Source organism: Tribolium castaneum, chromosome 2 (assembly GCF_031307605.1).
Source record: "Tribolium castaneum strain GA2 chromosome 2, icTriCast1.1, whole genome shotgun sequence".
Classification (NCBI taxonomy): Eukaryota; Metazoa; Arthropoda; class Insecta; order Coleoptera; family Tenebrionidae; genus Tribolium; species Tribolium castaneum.
Window position 1 is genome coordinate 17,317,070 of NC_087395.1, and position 14,859 is coordinate 17,331,928.

Sequence of the window (14,859 nt, forward strand, 5' to 3'; positions counted from 1 at the left end):
TCTGTATTGACGTATTTTCTAAAGCTAAGTTCACACCAGGAAAATTATCAAAATAATCGCAAATCATTATAAAAACATCAATAAGCTCTTACGCTGATTTGCAGAATGAAAAATGAAGAAATTAAATGCAGTTAAGTTTTAATTTGTAATAGAAACACATTAGAATGGTCAGGAGATGTTCTACAAATGTGATATGCAAGTCAGCGTATCAGCTTATTGATGTTTTTAGAATGATTTATGATTATTTTGATAATTTTCCTGGTGTGAACTTGGCTGTAGAAAACGAGAATGGTGTGCGCATCGATTGTCTGGTCAACTGTAATTTTCATGGGCCAGCACCATCGACATCCAATTTGTGACGTCTGGCCACTTGACGTTTATTTCCCTGAATTTGCAAATTATTGTTAGGGTTTATTTTTAATAAAATGAGTGAAAAACGGGTGGTCATATTCAGGAACGGAACGAACACGCATGGAAAAGTGGGCCTGAGGGATTCCCAGGTGGTGCTTACACTTAAAAGTAATTTTTCCAGGTTTTCGCACTTCCTCAAACCTTGGAAGAGTTAATGAGCCAGGAGTATTTAAGGTTTAACTCGAAAGTCCGTCGTTTGTTGTTAAGGTGCACACGAAACACGATCTAAGCGTAATTTAACTGAATATGCCAAATTAAATCTGGTGGACGATTAAAGTAAAAAAATGGCTTAGTTGTGAAGTGAAGTGCCGACGCGTTTTCCGTGAGAGATTGAAGATCATACAAATTAACTATAATAAAGCATTGGGAAGAGAAGCTTGCAGTTTTTGAGTATGTGGTTTATGAATGATGGAATGAACGAAACATGGCATAAACATGAACTAATTAATGATTTTGGTAAGTGACTATTAACACGGTGTATATTGTCTACATGTATCTTAATGATTTAATTAATTAGTTTGTTCCAAAGAGTACATTTAAGAAAAAAATTAACGTCAGTTTTCCGAGGTGGTTCGATCGAGAAACAGTCTCTTATTATACAGAGTGTCTCAGCTAAGACTTTCGAGCTTAATATCGCAGTTATTTGTCAACGGATTGTTATGAAATTTAGAATGCACATATTTTAGGAGGTGGTTTTTCAATTAGGGGCAAAAAAATGACCTCAAGTTAAAAAATGAAATTTTAAAACACATTTCTTTTATTTAAAATTAAGCCAAATTGGATCATTAAACCCCGAAAAATAAATGGTCCTCAAAAAATTAACCAAATCGTTCGGCTAATCCAAGAAAAAAATTACATTTTGTGGTTAAAAACTTAATCCAAATTTTGATAGTAATTTGGGCAGTCACCTTTTGAAACAAGAGCGAGTGAGTTCAACAGCGAGAGCGAGCCGTTCGTTGTCAACTTGTGTGCAAGTTTAATAATAATTATTAGTGTGTTGTTTACAATAACAGAACTGTGCTAGGGCACAACCAATAGTTTTTGTAGTTGGTTTTTAATCTGTGATTTCTGTTAGTTTTTTCTCCATTTAAACAGATATTTCATCCAATGGATACCTCATCTGGTGAGTTTGCAAATTTTGCTTGTTGCTCCAGATCGCATAATTATTATATCTGTACACGATGTTTCAAATTAATCCACAAAGGGTGTTTGTCCCGAATAAAAAATAAAAAATTTCTAGCTGATAATAAAATTATCTGTTGTACTGAGTATTCAACAGCTGATGACTGTTTAATTGTTACGAAAGATCAAATTGACGATCTAGAAGGTATAATTGAGAACTTAAATACTACTATTGCCACTAGAGATAAAGAATTATTAGACATTAAACAGGTGTTTGAGCACTTTAAAAAGAGGCATTTGAAATGGAAAGTGAGCTAAATAGAACTCTCCAAGAACAACAACAAAAAATAGATGAACTTAATGTAATAATACAAGGTCTCAATTTGGATATTAATGCTTTAAAAAACAATGAAAATGAAAAACTTGACTTGTCTTTGCTATCATTATCTAGCGGTGCAGAAAAATCAATCAATGATAACACTTCTGAAGGCCCATTCATTGCAAATCAACAGTTCTCTGATGTGTCATTGTATAAAGAACTGCAACAAGTAAACTGCAGTGAGTTTGAAGAAGAAAATTTTTGAGAGTGCAGCTCAGTTACCTAATTTATTAATTAATGAAAATCACAGTAATAGTAAACATTTAAGTATTAGAAACAGGTTTCTAAAACGTTTCAGTGGCACAAGTTCTCATAAAATGTTAATTTTAGCTGACGAATCGGGAACACTTTATACAAATCTTCTTCGTAAATTCTGCGGCAAAACCCATGAGATTTTAACTTTCTTTAAAACAGGAGCGCCTCTTAATAATATCATTACTGACGTTGAAAATCTAACAAGCGGATTTACAAAAAATGGCTTTTTAATTGTTATAGGAGGTGTAAATGACATAAAATATAAAAAATATCCTTTATTTCGGAGTTTATTAGATAAAATTAGGCTGTGCTCAGAAACGAATATTATATTCCTATCTATACAACGAACTGGTAATCCACAGTTGGATCCAAGAATTAAACAATTTAATTGTAAACTAAGTGAATTTGTTAACAAAATTAACTCCAGTAAAACTGCGAGAGCCTACGTTTCATGCTCGGATACTGTTATGAAACCTAGGTCAAGGAATGTAGATAAATACAAAACTGTTCGAAATATAATAGACACAATCCTAAATTCTTCTGTTGAACCTGCTCCTGAAATTTCTTTGAAGCCTATGGATTTTTTAGAATAAATTTACCAATACAAAGTAATTTAATGCAGTTTTTTCACCTCAACTGTCGTAGCCTAAATAATAAAGTCAGTTGTCTTGAATTTACTTTAAAACAAGCTAACAATCCACATTTTTGTTGCTTCACAGAAACTTGGCTTTCTAATGACGAAATTGAAAATATTTGCTTGAGTGATTATACCCTGATAAGCAAAAGTTGTCGAAATAAAAGCAGAGGTGGTGGCACGGCTATATTTGTATCAAAATCCATTGCTGACTTCTGTCGAAACTACACCCCAGGCATCGCTTCTTTAAAAAAGGATTTTGAATTTTCATGTTGCAAGTTTGAAGAGAACAATAACAAAATCTTCATCATTTCCATATATCGTTCTCCGACCGGCGATTTATCTCGCTTTGAATATAACCTCTGTAATTTGCTAGAAGAACTTCAAAAGAAATCTTTAAATATTGTGATATGTGGTGATTTTAACGTCGATTTTTCCGTTGCCTCTTCGTCAAGCTTATCTTTAATAAACACCTTTAGTTCCTTTAATTTAGTAAAGCAAATTCTGGAACCAACTCGGGTTAGTGTAAATAGTGCAACTTGTATAGATAACATCTTTACTAACCTTCCAAAAGACTCATGCCATCTTATTGATTCACATGTTTCCGACCATCTGGGACAATTACTTGTAACCCGTTTTGAAATTAATAATATAAAATTCATGTCTTACTTGCGCAGAAACTTCAATGTAAATAATCGTAACTCATTTGTATCAACATTACAACAAGATGCTCTCTTTAGCAACTCCAGCTCTGATATAGACTTTGAAAGCTTTAAATCAATTTTTGATGCGCATTTCAATAATGTCTTTCCTTTAAGGAAAACCACTGTTAAAAGGAATCTAAAGAAGAAAACTTCTTGGGTAACAGAACAAATGAAACGCATGTCACTTTTATTAAAAGATTTATTTCATATTATTTGTAGCAACCCGAATAATTCAACTTTAAAAAATATATATAATATAAAAAAGAAAGAATATAGACAACTGATAAATAAGGCAAAGATTGATTATAACGATAAAAGGATTATTGAGGCTGGTAACAATAAAAGTAGAGTGGCTTGGGACATTATCAGATCTTCTAGTTCTTCATCAACACAAACTCGTAATATAGAATTACATAATAGTTCTGGCGTCTTAACAAAAGATCCTACAATTTTGGCAAATATGTTTAATAGACACTTTATTGTCAGTGATGATAGTTTACTGAAGAATAAATTTAATAATACTTTTAGTACATCTTGCTCTTCCAGTTTTTTTCTTCTTCCAACTAATAAACTAGAGGTTGAAGCCATTATAAAAAGTGTATCAAAAAAGAAAGCTTCTGGATCTGATAATGTTCCCTGTAATATTTTGGCAGATGTTAATCAAAACATTTCTGAGATTTTGGCAAATTCTATTAATAACTCTTTTAGTTCAGGCGTATTTCCGCAATCTTTAAAGGAAGCTATTGTGGTTCCTGTTTATAAAGGTAAAGGATCCAGAGCAGATATCAACAACTACCGTCCTATATCTCTTTTACCAGCGTTTTCTAAGGTGTTTGAAAGGTTATTGTACAATCGTCTTTACAATTATCTCGTATCCAACAACTTTCTCTCCAATTGTCAGCATGGGTTTCTTAAAGATCGTTCTACAAATTCTGCAATTTTTGAAACATTAAATTATATTGTAAACTGTTTAGATCGTGGGGAATCAGTTATCGGTATTTATTTTGACCTTACTAGAGCATTTGACACACTTGATCATGAAATATTATTAACCAAGTTGTTCAATATTGGTGTCAGAGGCATTGCATTAGAACTTTTCCGATCTTATTTATCCGACAGGTCTCAAAGAGTTCGTTTCACTTATAACAGTAATGGCGCTATCTTGAATGTGTCCGAGCCAATAACCATTTCAAAAGGTGTTCCTCAAGGGTCCATATTGGGGCCGCTGCTATTCGTTCTTTATGTAAACAATCTTAAAGAATCTTTATATAAATACTCACCCTGTCAATTTGCTGATGATACATCTTGTATAGCAATAGGTAAAGACCTACACACTACTTCTGCGGAAGCTTCGGACGCAATTTCTAAAATGTATAAATACTGTGAGGCTCAGTTTTTAGAATTAAATATGAACAAAACTGTTGTGGTACAATATAGAAATGGCCCAATGTCATCCAGTATCTATATTAAGCTTGGTACAAAATCTGTTCCGTTGGCCGATGAAGTAAAGTTTTTAGGCTTATACATCGATAAAGCTTTAAAATTTAATGCACATAGTAATTATGTATGTCGCAAACTAGCCAAATATTCATACATTATTCGTAACTTGCGCACTAGTGTAAGTATAGATACTTTAAAAATGTTTTATTTTGCGTATGTACACTCTACTCTCTCGTATGGATTAATATTTTGGGGCTCTTCTACCAGTTCAAAAGAAGCCTTTGTGTTGCAAAAAAGAATCATACGATGCATGCTTTTCAAAAAACCACATGAGAGTTGTAAGCCCTTTTTTAAATCACTTGGAATCCTACCTCTAACATCAATGTATATCTACAGTCTCGCAGTATTTGTGAAAGAGAATGAGCATCTCTTTGAAAAAAATAAAGACAAATATGATGTAAGTTTCAATAAAGTTACAAGGTTCTGTAAAGACATCCGAATTCCAGAACATAACTCCTCTTTTTTTAAAAATGGTGTTTATTATAAGTCTGTTCAGATTTTCAGAAATTTGCCGCAGGACATTCGTTTGCTAAATTCGCTGACACAATTTAAATCTAAGTTAAAATCATATTTATTAGAGCATTGTTATTATAAACTTGATGATTTTGTTAACTAACAAAGTTAACATGCTCGATATGACGGTGCCGATATCTCGGAAGAGATCAATGGCTGTACGAATTATTATTATTATTATTATTATTATTATTATTACAATTGATAAAGCATTTCTATGCGGCATTTTGTGTACCACTGAAAAGACTGTCAAAAGTGTGCGCGCTATCAGAAAAGTAAAATTGTTTTAATTTGGTGAAATTACTTTAAAAACCAACAACAGTGGCTGAAATTTCTGTGTTGTTGAAAAAGGAACCAATATTTGCCTATGGAAAGTGTCGTTGGACTTTTAGTGAAATGTTATTTATGAAATTTAAAGTTCAAAGAATCGTCAATAATTTGAAGACACAGGAAGCGTACCTGAACTAAATCCATTGCGGACAAAACACGTCACTGGAAACGAAGCAATAGTAGGGGCTGTAATTCAAGCTTTTGAAGAGAATCTAATCAGCAGTGTAGAAACATTTCCAAAGTCCTGAATGTTCAAGTGTCTAGAATTTTTCAGTTGTTGTTCAGTGTTTTAGTCCTTTTTGAAAGAATTAAAGCATCCAGTACCACAAGTACTTCAAAAATATTGTTTTTTAACTTTGTATGGGTGAGAGGTAATTGTGAAATGTCCCTTGCGTGACAGTTACCTTTCTGCGAGTAGGATTGACCAAAATTCAATGGTAGTGCTCATTTGTCTCATAGAGATCTACGCTTTTGCATCTGTACCCACGTTTAACAGTTTGTTTTTCTCGCAAAACAGACGTCTTCCACGAACGAGTTTTTTCTGGCAGCATTTGTCACTGACGATAAATTTTTTAATATGTCTTAAAAGGCTTAACATTTTAAAAAGGCATGTAAAAATTAATTGGATTTTCATCTTTATCTTCTAAAATATCTGCATTTTAAATTTCATAAAAATCCGTTGACAAATATCTGGGATATCAGGTTTGAAAGTCTTAGCCGAGACATCCTGTATATGAATGATGTAAATAAAGTGATACACCACAGCAAATTGTTAATTTTTGCTGATGATTTAAAATTATTTCGGACAATTAACAAAGACAATGATTCTGAGTTATTACAAGAAGACCTTAACTTAACTCTCTTTTTTCTTGGTGTTCTCTAAACGGCTTAGAACTTAATGTAAAAAAATGTAAGGTGTTTCTTTTTTTTCTCAAAAAACACTCTAACGAACAACTAGAAAATACTGAACATTATTGCGACCTGGGTGTGACCCTTAACAGTCAATTAACTTTGAAGTATCACATAGACAATACCATTTCTAAAGCGAATAAAATGCTTAGTTTTGTCCTGAGACAATCTTCTGATTTTTCTACTATTCGTGTTCTTGTGATAATTCTTTCGTTCGATCCATCTTGGAATATGCTAGTACTATTTGGCGTCCTTATTACATACCAGTCGCATACTATAAGATTACTACTATAAAGGCCCCTTCAGCACACAACACCTTTTAAGCATTTTGACCTTGTTTTCAAAGGTATGTTTAAGAAAAGCAAAACTATATGGGCTTGTTCGGCACACACCATTTTTTATCAGATCTACCCCGTTTTTCAAGGTACCTTTGTTAAAAGTTAAAATTCGCTTTTTGCCCTGTTTTTCTATTGGGCCACTTGAGCACAAAAATGAAGTGCACACAGCTATTTTTTAAGGAAAACGCCCTGGTTTTCAAGGGTAAACAGAAAAGCAAAAAAATCGTGGGTCCATAGTGCACACAGCCATTTTTTAAGGAAAACACCCTGATTTTCAAGGGTAAACTGAAAAGCAGAAAAAATCGTGAAAACACCCCCCCCCCCGTTTTTAAAGCCAGCCCGTAAACCCATTTTTGAAACTCGATGGCTTGTGGTAATTTAGATCTCATAATTAATGAATACAAACCCGGTTCGTTATATTAAACCACTTTGATTGATATTTAAATATTTATTTGCAAAAAAAGTACAAAAGCATTGGATTTTTTCTATATATTGTTACTTCTGGATTATGTACTGCAAAGAAAAAAGTGAAAGAAAAACATGACAGGAGATTAAGAATAGATGTTATTTACCTATACTCCATGAAATGGCGAAACGCAATCTCAAAATCATTTGTTGCTTCAATATTCTCAAATATAATTAATGGGTCAGGTTTATTTATGTGAGCCTGAAAGTTAATTTCAATGGAATCGTTGTCTTTATGGTAAGTCTCGACTTCTTCTTGTAAAATCATCAACTGCCTGCGCTGTGAAAAATTATTTGGAAGAGTTGATTCAACAATAGTCATTACAACGCTTGGTGTAAAACTAATTGTGGCCCAAAAGACCGGCGACCCCTGTTCCATTTTAACACGTGCACAAAATGTTATTTTTCGAATTTTCTGACTCTTCACAGTCTTGCGTATGATTTGCAACTGTCGGAACTCGTTTAATAACTGATTTAAATCCATTTTATCTTATCTTGATTTTTTCTTTGTTTTTTTTTGTGTTTTGTTATTCTATGCAGCGAAAGTTAACACACCGACGAGCATCAAAAGTAAAACAGATGGGGTTGACAGCCTAGAATAACACTTTTATAGAAGCGGAACATAATGGTTGGCAATGAATTCCTAGCTGGAGCCATCTAGCCGCATCATCACGTACTAAAAATGGCGCGAATTTAAAATAATCCCGATTACTTTGTATTTTTTAAATTTTTGCTCATGTCAAAATGATGTCAAAACCTTATCAAATACAATTATTATGAAAATTTTCTAATTGTATTTGAAAAGGTGGATGCACAGACAGCACAGATGGAAGAATTTTACCCAACATGACACGATCACATTTAATATTAAAGATATTTATTAAATCCATTAAGTTTACAAAACTAACAGTCGTCACCGAATCGATGATAAAGACATACTTGCAATCAGCCAAACTGGCACCTTATGTTTGCAACTTTTGTCTATGGGAGTCTCCTCGCAATGTGACTCACTTGCGGTTTGGTTTCAAAAAACTCACTTTTGGGAAAAACGCACCTATCTACGAAAACCTTCTGGAGCTCATTACTACGTTATATTTTTGAAGACCATGTTGTTCCTAACCGATAGTAGGCAATAGTCTAACCCAAACACGACACCTTGAACCACTATCTTAATAAAACTTTGAAAAATTAACGTGATATTATAAAAAATAAACTCAAATTTTGCTGACGTTTGTAAAATTTTTACTTGTCAGCCGCGCATCGGTACCACGTTTTTCTTCAATAATCTGAAATTTTAAATCCGCCAATAGGATTTCTTTTTCCCGTAAAACACTAAGGCCATCTATCCGCATCATCAGTAAAACCTATTTCAGTGAGGGTTCGATTTGGCTATATCAGTTCGGGATGCCTGGTTGACAGTCAGCGTTGCCAACAACAAGTTAAAATTTAAAATAGTTGCAGACAACGGTTTCTGATATCTGTATTCGGAAATAAAATTAACTAGACGCCCTCTGGTGATGACTTTTGAACTATGTCGAAAACAGTAAAGAAATTTTCGTAATGCCACATTTAACTGACATTTAATGAATTGTTCAACAATTTTGCGTGTATAGTGTTAATTACTTACAATAGAAAGAATTACTTTAAAAGTACGTGGTGGTAAATACTAGCGTTGACTTTGGTTCTGTAGTTTTTCGTGGTATAAAGTGTTTATTGTTGGAACTTGAAAGTGGATAAAAAGTGAAAAATATTTAAATTTTGATTACAAAGTGTTATCAAAGAGTTGTCTAATTAAAGATTATAAGTAATGGATCACAGCGAACACAAAGTTTGGCTCAAGAAACCAATAAATTAGTGAAGTGTTACGAATTTTAGGTTAGAATTTTCCACTGAAAAAATCATGAAATGCTGCGGTAAATCTACAAAACTACAATAAAGATTAACAACTGCTGATATATTTAAACGTAAATTATCCCAAAAGGTAGGCTTTTCAATGTCTTTGTAATAATTTTCCAATAAAGAAAGTGAACCAAACAGTCATTCGTTATTCGTGTTTTCCTCGTCATCTCTCATTTGTCAACATACGTTTCTTGCATCAAAGATGCAATAATCATTCCGCATAGGCAATGTAATAATTGTGAAGCCCCAAAATTCGTACAACGCTCAAAATATCCGAATAAACATTTTCCCGCCATTTATGGTTACTGTTTTCGACCTAGCTCAGTGGCGCCCCCAACGGTAATTTTACTTCCGAATACTGTGTTGCATATGTTATTGGTGCGACACTTGATTTAATTTGTTTTAATGTTAATTTAATAGGAGACTGAATATCAAATATGTGCAACATGTCAACTTAAAAAAAAATCCTGGCCTCATGAAGGTTGGCTGATTCATTCAACTCTTTCAATTTATCAACAAGTTTTTAATCGATTTTAAAACTATGATTTATTTAATAAATTTTTTCATTTACATAATATAATAAATTATTCATTACCTAGTAACAATAAAAAAAAATTATTAATTACAGTTTCCAATTGATTCATTATTAATTGACAACGAAAAGAATTAATATCCAAACGGTATTGTATCAAAGTTTTCCAGGATAACTCTCTTGTCATAAACAAAACCAAATTCCTTTGTTTCTATTTTATTTGAAAGTTCTTTAGTTTTGGTATCTCTGGTAATTCGATTATATTGTGTACTGATTTTTTTGTCTTTGTATTCTAAAATATTATTTATACTATCGGAATTAATCTTTTCGGACGTTTCATAATTTAACGTAAATCCTTTTATTCTACAAACAACTTTACCTGTATTAGTCTTATAACAATAACTTTTTGGGCCTGTTGATATCCAGTCTATTATCCATACGCCTTTACCTAATTCGTCTGTCCAATCTCCCAATAGACAGCCTGTTTTAACAGTGTTTTTTCCATCATCTGTATATACAATGCTATCTGTATCATAATATACTACACTTTCTCCTAATATGTCTAACATTTCGTACAATCTTAGTCTAGCATTTGCAGTTGTAAAAGCAGCTATGAATATATTGGTATTGAAATTATTTTCTACATAGCAATCTTTATACTTGTAATCAATTTGTAACATATTTTCATTTATTTCATTGATATGTATATTATCAAGTCTGTCATCTAATAAAATTTCATAAAATCTTTTAACATCTGTAACATATTCTGTTGCGTCCATATTTTGTCTTTGCCCAAATTTACCCCATAAGGAATTTAAGCATATTTTCGTAACAGCCCTCTTTCCAGGATTATTTTCTATTTTACCCAATTCAATACCTAGATTTTCTTTTACAGCTTTTCTATATTCTTCTTCTGATTCAAAATCGTTTCTCCATTCACTTGTCTCTAACTTTATTTTCATAAATGCTTTTACATATCCTTTTACAAATAACTCGATTTTTTTTCAAAATGCCAAACTTCATCAATACTTATTATTTTATAGCCTTTTTCAATTGCTTTTTCTACCTCGTTTGTACACCAGGTTCCTCTGATAATTCTTTGAGATTCTGTATGAGTACATTTATCTTTTTGATTATTTAATTTTGCACACAATTGACATAATGGAAATGTTAGTTTTTCATCACCAGATTTGGTTTTATTCTTAACAGGTAAAACGGGGTGATACAATCCTCTTGGCGGTAAAATTGTACATTTTATTAAACCATACCAATCTGAATTATACGTACGAGGTTTGAATATTTTAGTAGGATGTCCAACTGGATAATCATCGTAACATTGTACTGATATAACGGATATTACGGATATAAACTGCAAATATATTTCATATATTTCATATATTTCATTTTCTTCCCCTTAACGCGCAATTTTGTTGCATTCGTTCTTCCTCCAAAGAATGCGTTTCTAGGATTAAGTTCTTCCAATTCCTTAATTTCTTCTTCAATTTGTTTCATTTCTTTCTTATATTCTTTTGACTTTGTCCACTCACATTCCCACATTTCTATTAAGTTATAACCAGCTTTTTTTATTTGCTCGCTTCTTTCTGTTGTTTTCTTATAAAGATCTTCCATAGTTGTTTTATTCTTATTATTAATAAAATCTGAACTATAACATTTAGTACAACCATGCCAAAAACACCCGTGGTATTGGTAAACAGTATTGGATTTTTTATCAAATCCGTCAACTTTTGATCCACATATTTTCACTTCGCCTTTGGCTCTGGAGTGGCTTTGCCACGCTTCACCATTGTTTAATGCGTGTTTTATATTTGGATTATGATAACTATTTAACCATGAAATAGATTGTTGAGAATATTGATCTTTTTTAAGATTATCAACAACAGCTATTGTATTTTTCTTAATATATTTTGATCTATATACAGTGTGAGGAAATTTTATGGGCGAAGGTTAGTGCATGGGCGCGCGCTTGCAGTCAGATAAACCTTTAAATCGAAATGTTGTGGAACAAACAGCTTGCATTGTTGACATAAGTTAGGAAAGGGTATTAAAAAATGTTTAGACAAAGAATTTTTTGTTTCAACCCTCGCGAAGGGGCTGAAAAGACGTTTTAGCTAAAAATTTGCAAACACCTAAAATTGGACACATTTTGTGTTTACATACTCATATCTTCCTTCTGGATAAAGCTAGAAACTCCGTTTTTTTTGCAAACAAATTTTCAATAAATGCAGATTTATACGTAGTTTAACAAGGTTGAGTTTTGATAAAGGGAAACCAAAAAAATTACATTTTCTTCTAACGTTGCATAATTGTGTAGTGAAATTTTCGAGATGCGAGAAAGTTTTTTAATTTAAAAGATAGACTCCCACATAATCGAGACGAAATAAAGCTAATACTTGAAATAAATTTTTGGTGCAAGAATCATTTCGTTATCTGTAAGACTCACCAAGTTATTGCAATTTAAAATTACTGCAAAATGCGCCTGAGGTGAAACCGAACCGTATTTCCCTCTGAAGCGTGTTCATCGCCTTTGATAACATTTCGAGAGCTAAAAATCGTAATTCGTAAATAATTAAAAAATAATTAATGTCACTTCTATTAATATTATACCTTTACTTTTAACCGCCCTAACTCTCTGTTAATTTTAATAATATCTGAAAAGTCAAAAGAACATTTTTATCTCATGTACTTATTTAAAAAGCATAAAAGTGACCCAGTAGAACTAAATTACGAAATTGTAATTCATTTCTAAGTATTCTTTGGTGTGACAATAATATTTTTTTAATTATTTACCATTTTTAGCCCTTGAAATGTTTTCAACCACACAACGTTTCAAAGGGAAATACGCTGCGATTTCACCTCGAGCACATTTTGTAGATAACTAAATAATCCTTCTTTAAAGTCCTTTTTAAAAAAAATATACAAATCGTAACGTTTCTGACGAATTAACAATTGTAGTTACACGCTGGGGTACTTGGTTAGAAGTAAATCCCTAAAAATTTTAATCAATTAAAATCATTTGTTTATTGCTTTAAACGACGATGCACAAAGCATTAAACAATGTAAAACTTTAGTTTTAACCACAAATTTAGTTTCTCAACTTAATTTTATCAAAAACAATTTTTCAAATATTCCAAGTACGATCAAATTTCTAGAAACGTAAAATTTAAAATTATCCATTACAGTTGAGAAATTTGAGTCTACGTTGATAGAGTTAAAATCTGTAGAATGGTCATTACAAGATAAATTTAATGCAAAAATTGACGCAGTTACTAGAAATCCCGATTTTCTAGTTTTAAAACAAATAGCGAATAATGTAGCACCTTCGACATATTTTAATTAGCGCCAAACTTTTTATTTACTCCTGTAACCATCTGTGATGTAGAAAGATCTTTTTCGAAATTCAAAGATATTTTAACCACAAAACGGAATCAGTTTTCGAGAAATTAGAAAGAATCACAGTTATTCAAGCGAATGTCTCAGAGAAAATGATTAAAATATTTTTATTTAGTTTTTAATTTTAATTTCCACTGAATTAAAACGCAACATTTTCAAAATGTAATAGTGACTTACGCTCCCCTGTATTAAACATCTTCATTGGTGTCCATGTAAGATTGAGGAAATGATGAAGTTATTTTTTAACGATTATGTCAAATTAGGTGCCTTGTCAGGGTTTGAACTAGCCAATCAGAAGCTGATATTAGCGACTATTTTAAAATTGGTTCAGAAAATAATCTCAACAAATATACCGCAGTCTTAATAAATTAGCGACTATTTTATTACCACAATTTTTCTTGGGTACTCCGTAATTGAAATAAAACAATAATATTTATGTTTTAATTAGATTTTTGTAAGCAACCGGTAACATTAACTGTATAAACCCCAAGTAAACTACGCCAATGCACTCGCTGTAACGGACCATTTCATCGATAAATATGAACATCGCGAGAGCGCTACGACGAGTCAACTGATCGGTTGTGGCCTCATGGCCATCCCATAAAATTTCCTCACACTGGTCATCACTATGATCTTTGTTTTGTTTTTAAGATTTTGGCTGGTGTGATTAACTGTAGCACTCTTTTGTCTTTATTTTTGTTACGTGTTCCAAATTATGCTGTAAGAAACTATCTATGGTTCTGAGTCTCCAATATCTCGTCTCTCCAAACTAACATGTGATTATTCAAATCTTGAGCTTGTGGGTGTTCCTTACACTTAATTTAAAATTGACAGCAGAGCTGTAATAAAAATATAACTGGGATTCCGTTAATAAAGCATTTTATTTTTTGCAGTTAAGACTGAAGTTGAAGTGTGCGATCAAGAGGGGGTTGTTACACGTGACAGTATTGTACAGACTATCGAATTACGAGACAGGAGTAAGCAACGAGGGTGTTCGAAAGAATACAGTATTGTAATTGGGCGTAAAAGAAAAAATAAAGGAAAAATAAGGTCTTTTATGTACCACCTATGATGTGATATTTTATTGTTATTTTTATTATTTTCAATTTTTTGTGATTAAAAAATTTCTATAAAAAATTAACTTTATATTTTATTATTTTGTCAATTTACTCCAATTTTCCCACAACCTATTTTTTGTGTCATTTTTTGTTCCCATGAGCTATTTTTTGTGCAATTTTTTGCTCCCCAAGTTATTTTTTGTGCCATTTTTTGCTCCCACAAGTTATTTTTTGTTCCATTTTTTGTGATCAAAAATTAACTTCATATTTTAAAATTTTGTCAATTTTCTCCAATTTTCCCCACAACCTATTTTTTGTGCCATTTTTTGTTCCATGAGCTATTTTTTGTGCCATTTTTTGTTCCCCAAGTTATTTTTTGTGCCATTTTTTGCTCCCCAA

The 14,859-nt window shown here is 32.0% G+C and overlaps 2 long non-coding RNA genes across 2 annotated transcripts; one reads left to right on the forward strand and one right to left on the reverse strand.

Moving 5' to 3' along the window:
- The first annotated feature begins 69 nt into the window (after nucleotides 1-69).
- LOC103314222 (uncharacterized) lies at nucleotides 70-14,548 on the forward strand. The gene is made up of 3 exons (XR_010333252.1): nucleotides 70-479; nucleotides 533-867; nucleotides 14,296-14,548. It is a non-coding gene; the product is annotated as an uncharacterized LOC103314222 (long non-coding RNA).
- Nucleotides 7,530-9,876, reverse strand: LOC107399027 (uncharacterized). The gene is made up of 2 exons (XR_001575715.2): nucleotides 7,668-9,876; nucleotides 7,530-7,608 (listed from the first exon to the last, which is right to left on the reverse strand). It is a non-coding gene; the product is annotated as an uncharacterized LOC107399027 (long non-coding RNA).
- Nucleotides 14,549-14,859: the final 311 nt, after the last annotated feature.